The 22456-nt window shown below is 46.4% G+C and overlaps 1 protein-coding gene across 1 annotated transcript in view; it reads left to right on the plus strand.

The window, feature by feature from the left end:
* Window positions 1-22456, plus strand: part of SLC24A3 (solute carrier family 24 member 3) — a 481322-nt gene that overhangs the window by 137012 nt on the left and 321854 nt on the right. The window lies entirely within an intron of this gene.

A 22456-nucleotide genomic window follows, 5' to 3' on the forward strand; every position in this document is an offset into this window, starting at 1 on the left:
GTTCTCTATCTGAGTCCAGACGTGACTCAACGGGATCCTGGGCCTCTGACTTTCTGGCCACCCCCGTCCCTTCTGGCTTCTTCTCCCAACTTGTCCTTGTGTCCCAGCCTGGGAATCAGCTTGGAGAACTTCTCCAGTGTTTGCTGTGTCCTGGAGTTAACTGATTAAGCTTCTCACCAGCCCTCGTCTGGGCATCAGCGCTGGTCGCTCGCAGCCTCCCCCAGATTCCTCTCCTGGGGTATTTGTCAGGGTCTTTTATGCTACTGACACTGACCAGAGGTTTGTCTTTGTGTAGCCATCTTCTGTACCTCTCCCGAGGCTCCAGGAAGTGCCTCTTGTTCAATTGCTCCGTGGTCTTGATTTCCCCCAGGTGATTGGTTTGGGTGATTGGTTGAACACTGTAATACCCAGAGATTCTGTGGGTTTTAACAGGCACAGAGTATATGGAAGACTTCTTCAGACCCTTCACACTCCGCTGGCCAGAGAGTGTGGCTTCAGAAAGTCGTACCCTTGGCATCAGTGCATCAGGAGGAAATGGTGCCCCGCAAGTTCCTGGATGTCTCGGGTTCCTGGAGGGCAGGAAGATGGGGATTGACGAGCACATGTTTTATTGAGGGAGAGCTCTCAGCAGGACAAGGCAGGGGAAGAGCCCAAGAGGGATGCTTTCTCAGGCCAGGCTCAGCCTTGACCTGATGTGGGAGCAGGGGGGGAATCCTGTAGGTCAAATCACACCCAGGATCGTCCCCGCTTGAGTTAGGGGTCTGAGGGTACTTGTATCAGTCAGTCCTTGGACATCCCCGGGGCTGGGGAACCCAGCCTTCCAGGGGGCAGTTCTGAGGACAGAGTCCCAGCTTTAGCCCCGGGAGCTGGGGGCTGTGGTACTAGCCACCATGGCCATGGCAGCTCAGGAGGAAGGAAACTAGCAATTGTTGCAAGGCTGCTGTGAGCGGGTGTGTGGGGAAATTCCACATCCATCCCGTCATTTAATTCTTAAAACGCCCTACAAACACAACATTGTTTTCCCCTCGGTGGGATTCAGGAGCTTTCTAAGGTCTGAGGAATCAGGAGTGGAGGAGTTGGGATTTGAACCCAGATCCCTCTTTCTTGGTTTCTTTCCCCAAAGCCCCCAGTTGTCTACTCTGGACCTCACTGCTGAATTAATGCTGCACCAGGGACCCCAGTTTCAACATGTGGATTCTCAGCGCTTGATGAGGTAAATCATTACATAGGAATCTCCTGGACACTTTTTCCCAAAAGTCATCTTTTAAAAGTCTTTAAGGCTCTCCTTCAGACCTATTTGCTTTTATTTATATGGTCATCCATGTAGAAGTCAAAACAACCTTCTTTGTCTGCTTCCCAAACAAGCCTACAGTATATTCAAATCACCAGTTTGGGAGGTGGGTTAGCTACAGGTGGGGAGAGGTGGTTTAATCACAGCAATCAAAAAAAAAATTAAGTCTTGGGCCATTCAGTGTAGAAAAACCTACAGTTTAACACTCTGTTAGGCCCTGAGAATGTTATTATATTACATCCCAGAATTAACTGGAGTTCATTTGCTCAGTTTTTCAACAGACTTAATTTATTGAGTACCTACCAGGTGTCAGGTACTGTGCTAGAGAGACACAAGGATTACTGAGACACGGTCCTTATCCATAAAGAACTTACATTGTAAAAACTGCTTAAAGAGGAAGAAAGTGTCTCCCCTGAGCAGGGTCCTTTATTACATTAACCTGACTAGTAAACATATATAAGCTGATAAGCTCATGAAAGGATGCACAGCATCATTAGTCATCAGGGAAATGAAAATTAAATCTACAATGAGATACCACTGCACACTCACTAGAATGGCTCAAATTTAAAAGCTGATAATGCCAAGTGTTGACAAGGATGTGGAGTAACTGGAACTCTAATCTATGGTTAATGGAAATGTAAAATGGTGCAGCCACACTGGAAAACAGTTTGGAGTTTCTTATAAGTTAAACATACACTTACCATATGACCCAGCCATTGTACTCTTAGGTAGTTTCCCCAAAGAAATGAAAATATATGGTCATGAAATGATATGCACGTGAATGTTCATAGCAGTTTTATTCATAATAGCCCCAAACTGGAAAAACCCAGATATACATCAACTGGTAAATGGGTAAACAAATTGGGGTACATACATGTAATAGACTACTACTCTGCTCTTAAAGGAATGAACCACCAAAACACACAACAACCTGAATGGATCTCAAAAACATCATGCTAAATGAAAGAAGCCAGACACCAAGGGGTACATACTGTGTAATTCCATTTGTATAAAATTCTAGAAAATGCAAACTCAGAGGCAGGAAGGAGATCAGTGATTACATAGGTGCCAAGTGGGCCCATGATGGATGCACCAAAAGGGACACAAGGGAGCTTTGGGGCTGATGGAATCGTCCACTTTAAATGGCTGCAGTTTATTGCATGTAAAGTATACTTCAGTAAAGTTGATTTTTAAAAAGCACCTAGCAGCATGCCTAGCTCATAGCAAATGCTCAATAAATGGTAGATTTAAAGGAAAAAAATATATATATGTGGCCCACCACCTGCCAGGTTCTCGCCAGCCTTACTCCTAAGATATGCCACTTCTCCTTCTGTGGGCAGCAGTGGGATACAGAAACCCCCCACCGTCTTCCCGGTGGGGCAGAAACACTGACCCAACTCCCCTTTTCAGCGGCTCTGAGTGGCGGACAAGGCTGCTTCCTCCCAGAAGCAAGAGTGTTCTCTTCCAGTTTGGCATCCTGTGACTTGGAGTCAGACTTCCCAAGGCCTGGCCACACCCCCAGCCAGGCTGAGGAGGGAAATCAGCCAGCTCCCCGAGCCTCTGCCCAACCCGGGCATCCTTCCGGCCTGAAGGGAGGAAGCTGCATATGGTTCTAATCACCAGATTACAGACTCAGCCTTCACTTGGGTTGCAGTTCATTTTGGAGGCTCCCTTAGAGACTTGATCCACGAGTTGCATTTCAATCCGAGTTCAGAACAATTCACAAGCGAGGCCCTGGGTAAAATCCAATGAAAGGAGACTGAGAGGAGACAGAATAAGGGTGGTGGCACATTTGACAATAGCTCATCTGGGCTCTGCTTTCTTTACCTGCTGAGGTAAGCAAGTGCAACTTTCCTTTCGTCCTTATAATGGAATCTGACTTTTATATCTGACCTCTCTGTCCTGAAGCTGTGGGGACCCCCAGGGACCGTCTGTAGCCACTGACCCGACTCCTCAGGGACCCCCAGCCCCTCTCCTCCTCCAGGGGCACTTAACCCCATTGGCAGTCTGGTGAATGATCTTGTTTTTTTTTTTTTTTCTTCTTTTTGCGGTATGTGGGCCTCTCACTGTTGTGGCCTCTCCCGTTGCAGAGCACAGGCTCCGGATGCACAGGCCCAGCGGCCGTGGCTCACGGGCCCAGCCGCTCCGCGGCATATGGGATCCTCCCAGACCGGGGCACGAACCCGTATCCCCTGCATCGGCAGGCAGACTCTCAACCACTGCGCCACCAGGGAAGCCCAAGGATCTTGTTTTGAATACACAGGATAAAATACATACGGCAACAGAAAGTATCAATATTTTACCTATGTTGAAATACAGTTATGGGCATAGTGAATAAACAACCTGGTGATGGAGTAATAATCTATGTCCTTCTTTATTCCCACGTTCAATAGCAAGATCTGGTGGAGGGTCTGATAACTACTGTCATTTTGAATTGCTGATGAGCATAAATGCTATCTTGAGGTATCTGCACACTGTCACGGGCTGTAAAATACATGACAGCTATTGGTGATAAAGGCAAAGAAATTGCTAATATACCATGTGGTTTGCTGCCCACATTCATAAATAGAAGGAAATGCTTCATTTCAGGTAGAAGTTAGTTAAAAAGATGTATTCCTGGGCTTCCCTGGTGGCGCAGTGGTTGAGAGTCCGCCTGCCGATGCAGGGGACAAGGGTTCGTGCCCTGGTCCGGGAAGATCCTGCATGCCGCGGAGCGGCTGGGCCCGTGAGCCATGGCCGCTAAGCCTGCGCGTCCGGAGCCTGTGCTCCGCAACGGGAGAGGCCACAGCAGTGAGAGGCCCGCGGACTGCAAAAAAATAAACGAAAAACAAAAACATTGTGACAAAATATTTCAGACATAAAGATGTATAGGGAATAATATAATGAATATCCACATAGCCATCACTCACCCAAGAAGTAAACTGTTGCAAATATATATATATATATTTTTTTTTTTTTGCGGTACGCGGACCTCTCACTGCTGTGGCCTCTCCCGTTGCGGAGCACAGGCTCCGGACGCGCAGGCTCAGTGGCCATGGCTCACGGGCCCAGCCGCTCCGCGACATGCTGGATCCTCCCGGACCGGGGCATGAACCCGTGTCCCCTGCACCGGCAGGCGGACTCTCAACCACTGCGCCACCAGGGAAGCCCTGCAAATACATTTTGAAATCCCCTTTGGATTTCTCACTGCTCACATTTGCATTCTGTTCCCTGCCTCCCAGGGGCCACATTGTGTCTAGAACTGGGTGTTTGTGAACCTCCATATGTACCTCCAGGCTTTTACCACAAGCGCACATGTCCAGAAATAGCATCAAGTATCAGCTGCATGTGTTTGAACTTGGTATATAAATCATTTCACACCCTGTGTGGCCTTCTGCAACATGCATTTCTCCCTCGATGTTGTATGCATGAGATTTGTCCATGTCAGTGTCTGAGGCTCTAAGTCACTGACTTTCAAAGCTGCATGGTACCCATGGGGACGAGTACATCATGGTTTAGTTAGCTGTTCTCCTGTGGATGGACATTTGGATTGTGTCCAGCTTTTTGACATGACAGGGCCACACTGAACACTCTTGTGGGTGTCTCCTGGTAAGATAAATTTCTCGAGCAGTGGAATGGCTGGATGGTAGGGTATGTGCCTCCTTAGTTTTTATAGATTCCACCAAACTGCTCTCTGGCATGGTTGTATTGATAGATTTACACTGTCACCAGCAGGAGATGTGGGTTCCCATTGTTCTCCATTGTCATAAATGCTTGGTATTGTCAGACTTTTTAATATCTGCCAGTCTGATGAAGTGTCTAAGTGTGGCTTTAATTTGCATTACTGGCTGGAGTGACATGAATGGTGTCCCCCAAAGACATGAGGTTCCAACTCCTGGAACCTGTGACTATTACCTTATAGGGTAAAGTTTTTACAGATGTGATTAAATTAAAGATCTCAAGATGAGGAGATTACCTTGGATTATCCACGTGGACCCTAAATGCAATCACAAGTGTCCTTATCAGAGAGAGGCAGAGGGAGATTAGACACCCACCAGGTAGAAGGTGATGCAAAGATGGAGAGAGTTTGGAGTGATATGGCCACAAGCCAAGGAGCACCAGCAGCCTCCAGAAGCTGGGAAAAGCAAGAAACAGATTCTTTAGAGAGCCTCCAGAGGGAGTGAGGCCCTGCTGACTCCTTGACTTTGGACATCTGATCCCCAGAACTGTGAGAGGACAAATTTCTGCTGCTTTAAGGCACCTAATTTGTGGTAGTTTGTTATGGCAGCTGGTCAAGTTCAGCTTCTGCTTATAAGTTTATTACACATTTGTGTGGTCTCTTCTGTGAATTGCTTACTCATAAATTTTGCCTGTTTGTTTCCTATGAACTGTAAGAGAACTTTACATAGTCTGGATATAAATTCTTTGTTAGTGTTACATTTTGTCCAAGGCTTGTCTTTTCTCTGTTTGATGGTGGTTTTGATACACAGAAGTTTTAAACCTTAATGTAGTCAAATGCATCATTTTTTTTCCTTTGTGGTTTGTGTTGTCTTTCTAAAAATGTTTTTCTGTTTTAAATGTTTTTCTTCCAGTTTTATTGAGATATAATTGACATGCAGCACAATGTAAGTTTAAAGTATACAACATAATGATTTGACTTATATACATCATGAAATGATTATCACAATAAGTTTAGTGGATATTCATCATTTCATATAGATACAAAATTAGACAAATAGAAAAAAAAGTTTTTCCTTATGATGAGAGCTCTTAAGATTTCCTCTCTTAACAGCTTGCATATATAACATACAGCAGTGTTCATTATATTTATCATGTACATTACATCCCTAGTACTTATTTGTCTTATAAATGACTCTGTTTCTGTTTGGTTATATTTGTTCATTTGTTTTGTTTTTTAGATTACACATATAAGTGAAATCATACAGTATTTGTCTTTCTCTGATTTATTTCACTTAGCATAATACGCTCTAGGTCCAACCATGTTGTTGCAATTGGCAAGATTTCATTCTTTTTTATGGCTGAGTAGTATTTGTGTGTGTGTATCACATCCTCTTTATCCACTTATCTATTTGTGGGCACTTAGGTTGCTTCCATATCTTGGCTGTTGTAGATAATGCTGCAGTGAGTATAGGGGTATATATATCTTTTCAAATTAGTATTTTCATTTTCTTTGGATAAATACCCAGGAGTGAAATTGCTGGATTACATGGTAGTTCTATTTTTCAATTTTTGAGGAATCTCCATACTATTTTCTGTAGTGTCTGCATCAATTTACATTCCCATCAACAGTGCACAAGGGTTCCCCTTTCTCCACATCCCTACCAATACTTGTTATTTGTTGGCTTTTTGATAATAGCCATTCTGGCAGGTGTGAGGTGATATCTCACTGTGGTCTTGATTTGCATTTCTCTGATTATTAGTGATGTTGAGCATCTTTTCATGGGCCTGTTGCCCATCTGTATGTCTTCTTTGGAAAAATGTCTATTTAGGTCCTCTGCCCACTTTTTAATCCAGTTGTTTGTTTGTTTTTTGATGTTGAGTTGTATGAGTTCTTTGCATATTTTGGATAATAGCCCCTTATTGGATGTATCATTTGCAAATAGCTTCTCCCATTCAGTATGTGACCTTTTCATTTTGTTGATAGTTTCCTTTACTGTGTGAAAACTTTTTAGTTTGATGTAGTCTCATTTGTTTATTTTTGCTTTTGTTTCCCTTGCCTGAGGAGACATATCCAGAAAAATATTGCTAAGAGAAATGTCAAAGAATGTATTGCCTATGTTTTCTTCTAGAATTTTTATAGTTTCAGGCATTATATTTAAGTCTTTAATCCATTTCAAGTTTTTTTTTATATCTGGTGTGAGAAAGTAGTCCACTTTGATTCTCTTGCATGTAACTGTCCAGTTAGCCCAACACCATTTATTGAAGAGGCTGTCTTTTCCCTATTGTATGTTATTGCCTCCTTTATCTTAGATTAATTGCCCATATAAATGTGGGTTTATTTCTGGGCTCTGTATTCCCTTCCATTGACTTATGGTCTGTTTTGTTGCCAGTACCATACTGTTCTGATGACTGTAGCTTTGTAGTATAATTTGAAATCAGGGAGCGTGATACCTCTAGCTTTGTTCTTCTCTCTCAAGACTGTTTTGGTTATTCAGGGTCTTTTGTGTTTCCATACATATTTTAGAATTATTTGCTTTTAGTTCTGTGAAAAATGCCATTGGTATTTTGATAGATATTGTGTTGAATCTGTAGATGGCCTTGGGTAATATGGTCATTTCAACAATATTAATTCTTCCAATCCATGAGCATGGTATGTATTTCTATTTGTTTGTGTCACCTTCAGTCTCTTTAAAAATTTTTTTCTTATCGTTTTCTGATACAGGTCTTTTACCTCTTTAGTTAGATTTATTCCTAAGTATTTTATTATTTTTGAATTGATTGTAAGTGGGATTATTTTCTTAATTTCTCTTTCTAATTGTTCATGGTTAGTATATAGACATCCAACAGATTTCTGCATATTAATTTTGTATCCTGAAACTTCACTGAATTCATTGATGAGTTCTAGTAGTTTCTTTGGTGGCGTGTTTAGGATTTTCTATGGATAGTATCATGTCATCTGCAAACAGTGACAGTTTTTCTTCTTCCTTTCCAATTTGGATTCTTTTTATTTCTTTTTCTTGTCTGATATGTTGCATCTTGTTTAGGAAGTCCTTTACTACCCTGAGATCAGAGATACAAATATCCTGCTATTATCTTCTCAATGTCTCCTGCTATTTAGGAACCTGGCCGGCCCCTGCCTTTTGGGTGAGAGACCCCAGCAGGGGAAGCAAAGCCGCCCAACATTCCATCAGCCCATGGAGCACTGGCCTGGAAACTGGTGTAGCTTGCCTTTTTCACACCTTGATTTTGACAAATGCCCATGCAAATTAGTTTGATGTTTAGCTTTCAAAGCTATATCTACTTTTGTACTTTTTAACCGTCACTTGTCATCTGCCACTTTTCAGTTACCACCACTGTAGGTCCAACTAAGGCAGACTTGCCCCTTCTTCTCAGCTGTGAGTCGCCAGTATTGTTCTCCCCCTCGCTCCAACTGTATCATCATTTTTGTTTATTGTTTGTCATTTCTAAAATTCCAGTAATGACAGTTTTATTTAGTTTTTTCCTGTTGATAATCCAGACCAAGTGCCATGACCTCAGATGCCTTCAGGGTGAAGCATGTGGTGTAAGAGGAAGGAGGTGGGTGTGTGAGCTCAGGGGTGGCTTCCTGGGGATGAGTCCCATCTGAAATCTGATATTGGCCACACACATTCCACCTATCCAGCTCACCTGGGCACATCCCACCCACCCACCACACCTGGGCACATGCCACCTGCCCATCACACCTGAGCTCTGGCTCCGTGCTTGATGACCTGTTACAGATCGCCACCATGTAAACTGTGACCTCATTTTGGAAAAAAAGAGAAGTACAACCTCCAGCAAATAAGGTGACTCTTCTTGATTCCCTTTGTAGCCTTAACCAAGTCATTAACTACTCTGCATCCTTTGTGAGCTTTAAATGGGATTAGAGACTAGCTTACTTCTGAGGCCCCTTTCAGCTCATAAAAGTGTCTGATGACCCTTAAGAAATCCAAAGGTGTTCACTTTCACAGACTTCTATCTTACTTTTTTAAAAAGTGTGGTAAAATAAGTGTAACATAAAATTTACCACTTTAACCATTTAATGTATACAGTTTAGTGGCACTTATTCCATTTACAGTGTTGTGTAACCATCACCTCTTTCTAGTTCTGAAATATTTTCATCAACCTAAAGGATGACCTGTACCCATTAGCAATCACTCCTTACCCTCCTCTGCCCCCAGCCTTTGGAAAACACCAATCTGTCTCTATGGATGTGCCGATTCTGGATATTTTATATAAATGGGATCATTTATATAAACCTGTGGCCTTTTGTGTCTGTCTTATTTCACTTAGCATAATGTTTACAAGATATAATCCATCTATAATCATGTATCAATATATGTATATATACTCACGTATCAATATAGGTATATATATTATCATGTATCAGTATATTATCACATATAAATATCAGTATTGGCATGTACCAATACTTCATTTGTTGTTTTGGCTGAACTGAACAATATTCTGCTGTGAGGCTGTACCACATTTTGTGTATCTGCTCATCTGTTGATAGACATTTGGGTGTTTCCACCTTAAGCCTCCTGTCAGTGGTGCTGCTCTGAACATCATTAGTGTACAAGTTTTTGTTTGAACATCCCTATGGTCCATGTATTGAAGAAATGCCAAACTTTTCCACAGAAGTTTCACCATTTGTATCTCTTTTTGATCCTTTCTCCCCCAATAAGAGATTCTTATTCAGTCAAGTTGCCCCTGTTCTAAGATTCCTCTGTCTCTGTAAGCATCCTTCATGCCTGCTCACCCAGAGAGTCTAGGAGACATTTGCTGTGAACAGTCTACATGGAGCTCCAGCACCTCCTCTCCCCATGGAGGGACCCGTCGTGAGAGCCCCCCTCCCCACCCCCTGCCCCAAAGAAAGCTGTCAACTCCTGTTGCCACTGCTTCACATGGGCATCTGGGGGGCAGAGGAGAGAACCTGCCCTTCCCTGTGATGTGGTGGGAGGTGAGCTTGTCCTCCACCCGGGAGGGATGTCATGGATGTGAGGCACCTCCATGGATTTCCATCATTGGTGCCCCTCGTCCTCAAGGAGCAGGTCCCACGCACAGGCTTCAGCAAATGTGCAGTGAGGAGGTGGTGACCTGGTCACCTGCGGATGAGGATGTGTCCCCTCCGATGAGGTCCTGATTCTGCTCTCCGACTGTCTGCTTGGAGACAGGACTGGTGCTTTGGAGATGGCTTAGTTAGGGTTCCCACCAAAATCAAGGATTTGGGTACAAATAGATTGTTTAGGAGGTGATCTCAAGAAACACCAGTCGGGGATGTTACCATTGAGGAAGCTGGGCTTAGTTCCAGTGAGGACCCTCTGGGAGACGGTGTCGAGCCACTGACAGGTGAGGAAACTGGGGTGTTTATCCCTCAAATCTTGTCCACATAGGTTGAGGGTCACCCCAGCATTTCTTGTCTGCCCGTGTAGAGGCTGCGCACCCACCTGGGCCCAGATAACATCCTCCGCCAGGGAGATGCGGGACGCCATGGACATGGATGGAAACTGTCCAGAGAGACCTCCCTGGTGGTGCTGGCATTGCTGCGGGGAAGGAATGTTGAAGATAGTGCCGAGAGGGAGTCCACACCTGCGTGTTGGGACCAGCTCAGGTCATCACGTTTGAAGTCAGATGAATGAGAAGGTCTTTACATCTCAACCTGTGGCTGTTTCAACATCTCAACATGGGACTGTCTCGCCAGGTCCTGTAAATATCTGTACGTATCAACATGTGAGAATCTCAACATCTGGATCTGGGAACGTGTCAGTGTGTCAACCTGAGAATGTCTCAACGTTGAATATCTTGGCATGTCAGTGTGCAAATGTCTCAACATTTCAACATGTGAACGTCTCAATGTCTTGACATGTGGATGGCAACCTGTGAACGTTTCAACAGTTTTAATGCACCCATGTCTCAACATCTCAACATGCAAATGTCTTGCCATCTCAACGTATGATTGTCCACATAACAACATATGAATATCACAGCACCTCGGCTCCAAAGAGTTGAGTGAGCCACTGTCTTCCTTCAAAACCCAGTCCCTCAGAACCCTGGTGAATACTAGCACATGGAAATCTTAACCCTTATGGAAGTTCTCTTCTTGTACAAACCAGCACTAGATTTTACAGGTGGAAAGATACTTGGTCAAGCTTTTTAACAGTCCGGTAGCTCTCCATTTATACAGAAATCAGGCTGCTGGCAAAATCAGGTACTCCCAAATCCTTATTGGGGGAAATGCCTTTCAGCCTCGTGGAAGAGACAGCCCAAAGGCCCATGCACTTTCCTGAAAGTGGCTGTGAATTACTCTCACGATCCCACCCAGATAAGTGCAGATAAAATGAGGTCACAGATTAGAAGCAGAACCTCTGACACTTGTAAAGCTGACCTCAGGGGGAGGAGAAGGAAGTCCTGTAGAAAGTAGACTCCCTCGGGAGGGAGAGTGGAATTGACTAGGATGGGGGCCAGGGAACCTTCTGGGGCAGTCATAATGGTCGTCATCTTGATAGAGCTTTGGGCTACAAAGGTGTATTCATTTGTCAGAACTCAGTGAATGTTCACTTAAGATTTGTGCATTTCATTGTATGTGAATTGCATCTTGATAGAAAAGTACCATAAGCAAATATTGATTTGATATGCATGCTGAAGAATTAAGGGAGAAGTGTGCTAATCTCTGCAATATAATTTTAAATGCATTTTTTAAAAGACAGATAAGTAGATGGATAGAGGAATGGATAGATGGGTACCTGTGTGATAAAACAAGCCTTTTACAATGTTATGTTACAGGCTAGATGGTGGGTAACGTTTTTTTCAACGTTTTGGAATATTTGAAAATTTTCATAGTAAAATATTCTGGCAGAGAGTAGGCTTGTTAAATGAACAGGTCCAGCCATTTGGGGCTGCTTTACTCACATCACAGACTTTGAGAACGTTGCTCGATTGTATCTCATTTTTATGCCTCATACTCATTAATGTCCTCAATTATTTTTAGAAATCTTAAAATTCGGATCCATGTGTATTTAAGATAGCAAAAGAGAATGTAATTACTATTGGAAATTTTCCATTAAAAATTTCTGCAAGGTCGATTCGTCATTAGGGGTGACCTTTAGATACCTGGAATGTTCCACTTAAGTGAAATTGCTCATTCCCTGACAGTACAGGACGCATGAGATGCCATTTTAATTAGCATTTCTGGTTCATGGATGATCACATCATCTTACCTTTGACTTGGCTTCAGTGTTTTCAGGGCATTTTTTTTTTTTTTTTTTTTTGCTGTACGCGGGCCTCTCACTGCTGTGGCCTCTCCCGTTGCGGAGCACAGGCTCCGGACACACAGGCTCCGCGGCCATGGCTCGCGGGCCCAGCCACTCCGCGGCATGTGGGATCTTCCGGGATAGGGGCACGAACCCGTGTCCCCTGCATCGGCAGGCGGACTCTCAACCACTGCGCCACCAGGGAAGCCCCTCAGGGCATTTTTATACGTACAGTTTCAGGATTTTAGGGAAAGGACTTTGGCGCTAGAGTCACCCGAGTTTGGATTCTATCTAGGTTGTCCACTTGCTGTGTGTGTGGCCATGGAGGCATTTCTTGATCTGTTTGATCGTGATGCTTTTTTTTTTTTTTTTTTAATGGTACGCGGGCCTCTCACTGTTGTGGCCTCTCCCGTTGCAGAGCACAGGCTCCGGACGCGCAGGCTCAGTGGCCATGGGTCACGGGCCCAGCCGCTCCGTGGCATGTGGGATCTTCCCGACCGGGGCACGAACCTGTGTCCCCTGCATTGGCAGGCGGACCCTCAACCACTGCGCCACCAGGGAAGCCCGATTGTGATGCTTTTATGTGACAAGCACACGATGAGACCTAAAATACAGGTTTCTCCTAAGACATAAGTCACATAATGCAGGCAAAGCCCATTAAGGAGCCTGACACGTAGTAGGCTCTTCATCGGGTGGAGCTGTCTGCCTCAGTTCCGTTCCCGAAGTCCCCATGACATTTCTGTGAAGCAGAACAAACACTGTCTTACGCGTTTCCCAGAGAAGACGGCTAGCATTTGGAGACATTCAATTACCTGCCGACCCCCAACCATATGGGATCCCAGAGTAGAGGGAGGACTTGAACCTGTGTCTCTTAGTCCACTGCTGTTTCTGCTTCAGCCAGTCTTCTAGTGAGATGATAAAGGAAGCAGAAGGAGGGTGTGAGGATGAAGTGAACTGGAATCTCCTGTGGTCTCAGGACAAAAAGGATGTTGCTTATACTGCTGAAGGTCGAAAAGAATTTTGTTGAAAGTTATTAACATTCATGGAGGAACGGTAAAAAGGCAGGCTGAAATTACACAGCAGACTTGCGCAGACTTTTACAAAATCTTTAAACATTTGAGCCTCACACCTGTCACCCAGGTAGCTTGGTCTGGGACGACTACCGATCATTTGAAGTCACACTGTTAGCACCAGCCACTGTCTTCCCGTCGTCGGGAGTGTCCTGGGTGTGAGGACAGCTCCCACATTGTCACGTCCGGATGCTCTTCACTCCGTCCCCCGGGACCTTCACTGTCCTCCACGCCCGGCACTTCCCACCTGGGACGAGGCAGTGGTGAGGAAGCCCGGGGCACAGCTGAGGGCACTGGTATTTGGAGACGTTCAGTGACCTGCAGACCCCGACCCTGTGGACATAGACCCTTCCAAAGTAGACGGAGGATTTGAACTCTCACCTCTGAGTCCACCGCTGTTTCTGCTTTAGCCAGTGGCAGTGGGTCAATGGCTCCATGATGGCCTTCCAAAGGGCCCTGGGTCCTTTCCAGACGCTCTCTTCTTTTCTTCCTTTCCCTTGGCCAAAGCTGTTGAGTTTCCGCACACAGCAACTGAAGAACAATTGTGTTACATACCAGACCATTCCCCTGGGACATCGCATCTGCCTTAGACCTGGTCGTCCTAGACAGCTTTATGCCAGACATGTCAGTTTTTTTTTTTTTAGAATGTAAATTTTTTTAATTGAAGTATAGTTGATTTATGATGTGTTAATTTCTGCTGTCCAGCAAAGTGACTTTGTTATACATATATATATATATATCCCTTTTCATATTCGTTTCCATTATGGTTTATCACAGGATATTGAATACAGTTCCCTGTGCTCTACAGTAGGACCTTGTTGTTTATCCATCCTATACATAATAGTTTGCATCTGCTAATCCCAACCTTCCAGTCCATCCCAGACGCCTCAGTTTCAATGGAGGTTTGCCTATCTTCTTAAGTTCATCACCCAGAATTGGCTACTGGCTTTGTTTGCCGCGTAAAGGAAGGAAAAAGTGTCTACTTGAGAACGACGTCAACTGTTTGAGTGCCCCACCAGTGCTGAAAGGAGAGCCTGGAGCCCAGCGTGTGTGTCTGGTGGGGATGCCCATGCAGGGTGCTCTGTGGCATCACAGAGACCATGGAAGGAACAAAGTGAACCCCCCCCCCGGGAGAGGAGCAATGGCCAAAGAACACACGCCCTCAAGGGGCTTATTGTTCTTAGAGCTGCTGCGGAGTTATGACAGACTGTTTGGAGCCTTAACAATCGCTTATTTTGTATTGGATGTTTTAAAAAAGCAAAGGATTTTTTGTCCTTGTATATTACACGTATGCCAGGAAAAATAGTTCCTGGAGAATGAAAACACCTCGAGGGTCAGTTTGCAACTTGAGAGGGGCCATTGGGCCCTGTGGCCAAGATGCCATTTTCTCCTGAGTGATGCATATCCAGGGGGGAACACCGATGCGGCCAGGAGGATGAGCTGATGTGGGAAGATCTCCCCTCTTCAGAGTGGGTACTGCGGGTGCGGTAATAACCTCACCCCTGGCCCGGAGGGATGTGGGTTGCAGAGTAGCCGGTGTCCAAAACCGAATGGGGAACAGGACTAGTCAGAGCCACGCTGGGCTGACGTGGCTCGGGCGGGCCTGGTGTCCGCGGCTCAGGAGCAGTTAACGTGTAAAGCCCACGTTGCCTCAGCGACCCACCCAGACTCCAGACCCCAGGTGTTCTCTGGGCAGTGCTGTTGTCTGTGGGCCTGAGAACGGGCCAAGTTGAGGGCTGTTGGGGGGATGGCACGGGGAGCAGCCACAGCAGTGGAAGGAGAACGGAGGAGCAGCCCAGCTTGCCGTCTGCCTGGGGCTCCCATGAGACCACAGAGGGGCCCTTGGGCGGGCGCTCATGGTCTCCTGAGAAGGACACGCCCACACGGCATGCGGCAGGGCTGCTGCTGACACATGCTCTCCTGGGAGGCCTTGCACTTGACACCGGCAGCAAACGAGAAGGATGCTCCCCCACTGGCCTCTTCAGCCTGACTTTCCTTCCAGCAGACTTGTGGGAACCACAGGAATCACTCAAGCAGCGAGTGTTTCTCAAAATGCAGTTTTAGGACCAACAGTTCCCTGGGAGTGTGGGAGAAATGCATGTCCTCAGGCCCCGCCCCACCCCTCCTGAGTCAGGATTTCTGGGGCGGGGTGGGCCCAGGAATCTGAGTTTTCCCACGCTCTCTGGAGCCTGGTTGCACTCCTAGTTCAGGATCCACGGATGGAGAGGAACAGGTACGGGAGGGCCTTGAGGAAGAGTTGGGGCAGGATCTGGCTGAAATTGGGGGCACTGGGGGATTTCTTTTGAGCTGATATACAGAAAAGCACAAGGTTACTTCCTAAATGATAGGTTATAGGTCAGTACAAGCAGTAATGTCTTTCTAATGATGTTTTTGTTCAAAGTTTACATAAGAATGAGAAGTATTCAGTGGTTCGTTTCCAAGGCTAGTCTTAGTAACCCTGGTCTGTGAGGGGTAGTGCTAGGGCCCCGCCCCCAGCCCCTCCTTCAGGCTCCCTCACGGACACCTCCAATAGCAAAGGTTGCCTGTTTCCTGATTCAGGACCTACCTTGTGAAAATGAAGATCCTTTTTTTTTTCTTTATGATTTTTCCCTGACACATGGGTCCAGGTATTATTTATTATCTGGTTTTGCTCCCTGCCTCCAGGCAAGGACTACATTTAAGCCAATTCAAACTTTGCAAGTCTTAAAAATCACTCTCTCTTTGCTCACCCCTTCCAGGTTTGGCAGGGGCTTCTTTCAAACAGGAAATCCATCCGTTTCTGCCTTCCCAGGCCTCCTGTTTAACTCACTCCATGATCTGTTCTTACTTTTTCAAACTACAAATTGACGGGGTCATTGTGTGTGTGTGTGTGTGTGTGTGTGTGTGTGTGTGTGTGTGTGGCGGGGCGGGGCTGCGGGGCAAGGGTGGGGAAGGGTGTCCACTTTTCCCCTTCCATTGCCAAGGGTCCTGATGTTCAGTGTGGAAGGTTACCGTCTTTAAAGGCAGAGCAGTCATGGCGGCCCCTTGTGAATAGTTGTGCCTTCTGTTCATCTTTATCTAATTGTTCCTAAAAGTTATCCCACCCTTCCAGAAGTGAAAGTTACTGTGACTATTTTAAAGAACAACTTTTAACTACCGCAGGCCCATGGCATACATTTAAGCCAATAATTATCTCCAACGTGAATTACTTTCATACAGAAGGAAGACCTCCGGAGATTTTTCTTTTCCTGTAGTTCCTTCATTTTAATGGGCTGTTGAGTGTGACTGTGGATCGTGGATTCAGATTCTCTTCCCCGACTACCTCCCCCACATCCCTAATGACTAGACTTTTTCTGTCCTCCAAAAACCATGGTATTCATCAACTCTCCAGTCTTGGAGGGGACCCCAAATTACGTATGCCCCTCTCTTCATGAAACCCTGAGTAATAACGACGGAATCATTGGTCACAGAGAGACCTTTGGTAACATCAGACTTAACTTTATCAGAAGTTAAGGAAAACAACAGGAACCAACGATCGGGTTCCATATTGAGGTGACTGTTTCAACTGGGTGAGAAGTGAAGTGGGAAGAATTTAGAAGGTGAAAGGTCAGTAGAAGAAAGACAAAGGTCAAATGCCTCCCCTTCTCACCTGCCCACCCCCAGGTGTACACCCTGCACCCACCACCGTCCATGGGTGTGAATGGAGAGGATGCTCTGTGAGGTCCCGGCGTGGCTCTGACCCAGCTCCCTCTCCTTTGACATGGGGGGGTGGGCATCAGCCAGCCCCCATCCAGGAGAACTCCCTGCAAAACAGAATGTTCTCTGCACTGTTCATCGCACAGAAGGCGCTTGCCATACGCGTCCCATGAGCACTTGACCTGTGGCTAGTGCAACTGACGAGCTAAATTTTGACCTTTATTTAATTCTATTTAATTTACATTGAAGTGGGCCCAGGTGGCTAGTGGCTGCCACTCTGAGCGGCGCGGAGCCTGAGGGAAGGAAGCAGAGTGGCCGGAGCCGTGCCAGCTCTTCCTTAGCCCCTGGATAACTCCTCGGGACTGTGGTACCAAAGCAGGCTCCCCACAGAGGAGGCTGTCCTCCATTTATGAAACCTGGAAGCTGAGAAAGGAAAATACCATGCTTTTGCAAAGAAATTGAGATAATTGAGGCTTGAAGTTTTCACTGAAGTGAAACAGAGCTTTCCTTCATTATTAACAAATAGGCTTGGAATGAAAGCAGGGGACTCAACAGAAAGGCCTGCCTTTTTTTTTTTTTTTTTTCTTTTTTTCTTTTTTTAACCCTTCTTCATCCACTAGGGACAAATTGGAGAAAACTCTGGGAGTGTCTGGGAGCTTTTTCTTTTTTTTTTTGGACTAGGAAAAGGATGGGGCAAATAGTCGTCTGATTAGACACCCAGGTTCTCGGAGTGTCTGTGGTCTACCTACCTTCCGTTTTCCCATCTGCTGAGCTGCACCTTACCTGGAAAGGGAGGGAATGAGCACCAGTTGGTTTTGCCCTTGTTGGCTGTGTTCGGGAGAGGGTCTGGTGGGGAGAGGTGTGAAACATCCCCAGATCTGGAAGATCCTAGGTAGCCCTGTGCCCATACCACTTGGCATTGGTGAGTTCAGCATGTTTGTCTAAGAAAACTGCTCTGTTATGGAATGTTCTTTATAATGATTAACTGGCATCCATCACTGGACATCTGCTGAGTAACAGGCTCCGTGTTTCATGCTTTGAGGTTCAGAAGAAACATTAGTTATGACCACGGCACATGGCACCATAGAGTAGGAAAGGTAAAATACGCACTCTTGGAATAAATGGCGGAAGAGGTAGCTATCCCAGTGTTAATTTTTCAGTAAAGAATAGGAGTGTGAGTGCGTGTGTGTGTGTGTGTGTGTGTACACACACACACATTTAACTAACACGTTGGTGGCAGTCAGTGAGACAAAAATGTTATTGGAGGGAAGTTGGATTCCTTTTAAACTGAGAACCATCTTGGCTGGTCTCTCTACTGAGAACAGTCTTCTAAGTGGTGATCATGAAGGCTGATAGGCAAGGTTCAGCCAGAGAGAAAATGGGGTAGACAGAGTTAAAGGCAGCCAGCTGGGGTCCAGAGACTGTGCTGGGAACCTGGCCCCCTGCTTGCCTGTCCCTCTCTCTGATGTTGGCTCGCGTCACCAGCCTTCCTGGCACACCCCTGTGGTCAGTGTCTGCACTGGTAGCCTCTCCAGCTTGGCTCTGGCTGTGGGGCTGGTGTGTGCCCTGCGTACACACCGTGGGTCACTGCGTTCAGCCAAAGCCGGGCCTTGTCCTTCCTCCTGGGCGCTAAGTGGGTCCCACCCACCCCCTCTGCAGTCCCAGGCCCCCTGCTATACCTCTCTCCCCAGACGAGCAGCCATGAGAACCGTTGGCCCCAGGACCCAACAGTGTAGCCAAAGGATGCTTTATTGAAAGAAGAGCGCTTAGTAAACGTTAAATCTCTTCCGAAACAAAAATGGGGCCTGTGGTCTCTCAGTGTCCAGAAATTTCTCAGTCCTGACGTGGCAAAAGGACACAGCAGCCAGCTTTGGAAGGAGCTCTCACTGGCCAAAGCTGGGACAATTTGAAATCAAACTAAATAATGACAGTAACAGGTTACAATCCATAGAATAAGAGAGGAATCTGTGAGTTCACATTTGAATAAGTGAATGGATGAATGAATGAATGAATGAGATGGAAATAACTCTTCCTTTGTGTAGGAGAGATGGTGGAATTAGAAAAATCACCATATGGCAAGGATCATAATTGTTTCAAGCAAGAACCAGAAATAGTACTACAACTAGTGACTAAATGCTTGATAAACAGGATATTTACATAGTCTTAAAGTATATTCCCACGGGATACTTACTAATTACAAAGGAGAAAATGGGAACTTGATAGTGAGGAAGCTGGCTGACCCTATCCTAACCGAATATAGGGACAGGTTGGCATCGTGCCTCCTGATGGGATGCCCTGGAAAGGATACACATCACTTCGGGGATTGTCTTGTCACAAGAAATCATCAGGCAAACCCAAACTGAGGGGTAGTCTACAAAATCTGGCCTTCAAGGGCATGAAAGCCCAGCAAGACAGAGCAGCCATCCCAGTTTGGAGGAGGCTAAGGAGACAGTCCATGTAAGTGCTGTGTGTGATTCTTGATTGAATCCCGTGCAGAAATTTTGCCTTTTCCTCTAAGACATGAGTGAGATAATGAGCAAGATGAATCAGGTCTGTAGCTTCGATCATAGCATTGGTATCATTGTTTATGTCCATATGTTGACAGTTTTGCAGTGCATGTGTAAGAGAGTGTCTGTGTTCTTGGGAAGTACACTGAGCGGTGTAGGTGTAAAGGGCATGAGACCTGCATTTGACTGGAAGGGGCACAGGGGACCTGCTGGGGTGATGGGATGATCTGTCCCTTGGTTGGGTTGTGGGTCACCAGGGTGTCTGCATTTGTCAAAACGTACTAACTCTACACTGAACTTCTGTGCATTTTCCCGTGTGCAAGTTATGCTTCACTGAGAAATTAAATCAGAAAACATTGAACACTTCTTAAAAAAGACAATTCCAAAATTTTTTAGTATGTAAAGCCATTGAGGTGGGTGAAAATCCTTCCAAAATGGCTACGTTAAAATTCTAGAGTTGTCCCTGCTCCAAGCATGTTGATTTTTAAAAATAATTCACTACTTCATGGTCGTATATGATTTCACCTCCTAGCATTTAGCACAGTGAATATTAGCCAATTGTGATGATTGCCATCTTGACACTTCATCCTATTTGAGACCTGGAAGACAGGAAAGACATTTGTGATACTAGGGGAGGGACAGAAAGCCATCCCAGGTCAGAACTTTCTAGGTGCTCACAACCTTGATGGAAATACTTTCCACCCTAGGAAATGCTCCTCCATCTGCCAGGCCAGCTGCGGGGCTTGTGGTTTGGAGCCTGACAGTCTACTTATTGGACTTTCCTTTTAAGGGACCCCAGCCAGCTCCCCGCTTTGATTGCAAAGGTTAGAGAATGTATTTGTTGCTTTTCAAATCACCCTCCTGTGCCAGGAAGCTTCAGGATGGTGTCATGTCTCCACCTCCGAGTCAGATGGAATAAAAATTTCATGCCAACCTCGCCCAACGACAGGACGGGGAGGGCGGACGTGAAGTCAGGACTCTGAATCAAGAGCAGAGGAAGCAGAGTCAGGACCTCACCTGGACAGCATCTCGCCTCACTGTGCTCTGGCTGCTCAGAAAAGGAACCCGACTCCCACGTCCAGCCAGCACTCGGCTCTCGGGAGCCTGGTAGCTCACTGTGGTGGTCCCTGCCCTTTATAACGCTTGGGTTCCCAGCAGCATTTTGACCCTCGTGACAGATGGTGACATTTGTTTCAGAGGCTCAAAGAGACCGAATCACTAGAGTCTAGGCTTTCTTCCCTCTTTTCTGAGGTTCTTCCCGGTACGTCACACAGCTTGTCTTAGCTTGGGCTCCCAGGAGTGGCCCTGAGCAAGGACTTAAATGTGGTCCTCAGTTTGGGAGGTGAGCCAGGGAAGGCAGGGAGGCCCTGGAGGGGGGCAGAGGTACATATACACCCACTCCCTGAGTCGTTGGTTGAGGGCTGTGGGGAGGGGAGTGTACATCATTCCATCCATCACACAGTTGGGCAAAGAGATGTTGATGTTGATAGTGAAGTCAAGGGGGCAGGGACTGAGGAGGTGGGGGGGGCACCCCAGGCTGTCTGTCAAGGGCCAGACCACATGGAATAGGCTCTGAGAGCTTTGAGGGGGAAAGAGCATCATGGCCTGGACTCTGAGCCAGATCTTGGCATCGGATCCCTCCGCCTGGCAGCCAGTGACTGAGCCGTGGCTCAGAAAGGCAGTGGGAGGGGAGAGGGACGGAATTCTCTGATTAATTCCTTAAAAGGGGTCTAAGCTTCCCAGATGCCTGCAGTGGGTAATAACCACCCCCTACGCCCCAATGTGGGGCAGGCTCCCTGACAACACTCCCTCCCCTGGGGGGAAAGCCTCAGGCTGCCCCTGCTTTTGAAGGTCCTGGATTTCCTTACCCTTGAGGGTGGGACCCAGGACCCAGTTCTAAGCCCATGTCTGGAAGCCCAGGCGCGTGACACTGAGTGAAGTCTGTGACTCTGCATCTAAAATCCCTCCTGTGCTGCAGTTGTATTTGCTTGGCACCTTCTACTTTCTTGAAGAGCCAGAGACTGAGGGCAGGCAGGAGAGAGAACAGAAGAGGCCCTGGAGGAGGCGGGCGCATGACCCCCTGGCATTCTTAGTCATTGCCACATTGCACCCAGCCAAGGCGGCCCTCTGAGGGTGAGGGATGCATTTGGAGGAAGAAGAGCAGATTGAAAACAAAAAACAAAAAAAGGCTCATGTGTGAATAAAGGTCGTGACCTCGACCTCATTGCAATCCCCACCCAATTATGTCATTCGTATGTTTATTAAGAAAATGGTGAAACAAAACAAGAAACAAAACAACAGGCAGACATACCCAACCTCCCACCTCAGAGAAGCTTCCTGTCTGTTTCCCAGCAGTGAAATCTCCTGGAGAAAATGGGCATTCCCTCCTCTGAGTCCCACTGGCTCCTGCGACACTTAGACCAGGAAGGATGGGCCCCCAGGGAGAATCAGCGAATGTGGGGCTTTCACTCCACGTGCTCACCCTCACAGAGCAGGGGACTTGGGAACAACCGGCAAATTTCCACCTTTCTCCTTGGCAGCCAGAATCACAGATTTAATCAGGTGGCATCAGAAGGCAAATATTTGGACCTGTCTATGGAAAGTTCTTGTGCTGCACCATTTCCTGTGGTGGCCCAGGGCTGGTTGGGACCACAAGGGAAATGAATTACATAGAGAGGGCACATGCCTGACTTAGTTCCCAAGAAAGAAAGAGAGAGAGAGAGAGGGAATGAGAATGAGAGAGAAATCCTTCAGCTTTGTGACTTTTTGTCCCTTTTCATTAAAGGGAGGTCCTGGCACTCGGCTCTGGTCAGGGGCCTACAGATTAGCTCCCTGCCCTTGTCCCACTTTGTCTTTTCAAATGGATGCTTTTCGGTCTGGTTTTTGTTTGCTGCCGGTGTTTAGTTCCTGAGAGGGGATCTGACTTATATAAGCTAATTTTTCCCTCTGCGAAGGCCAGAGGGAAGCCAGCCAGAAGCAGAG

The sequence above is a fragment of the Mesoplodon densirostris genome, chromosome 16 (genome assembly GCF_025265405.1).
Source record: "Mesoplodon densirostris isolate mMesDen1 chromosome 16, mMesDen1 primary haplotype, whole genome shotgun sequence".
In the NCBI taxonomy this organism is placed as follows: Eukaryota; Metazoa; Chordata; class Mammalia; order Artiodactyla; family Ziphiidae; genus Mesoplodon; species Mesoplodon densirostris.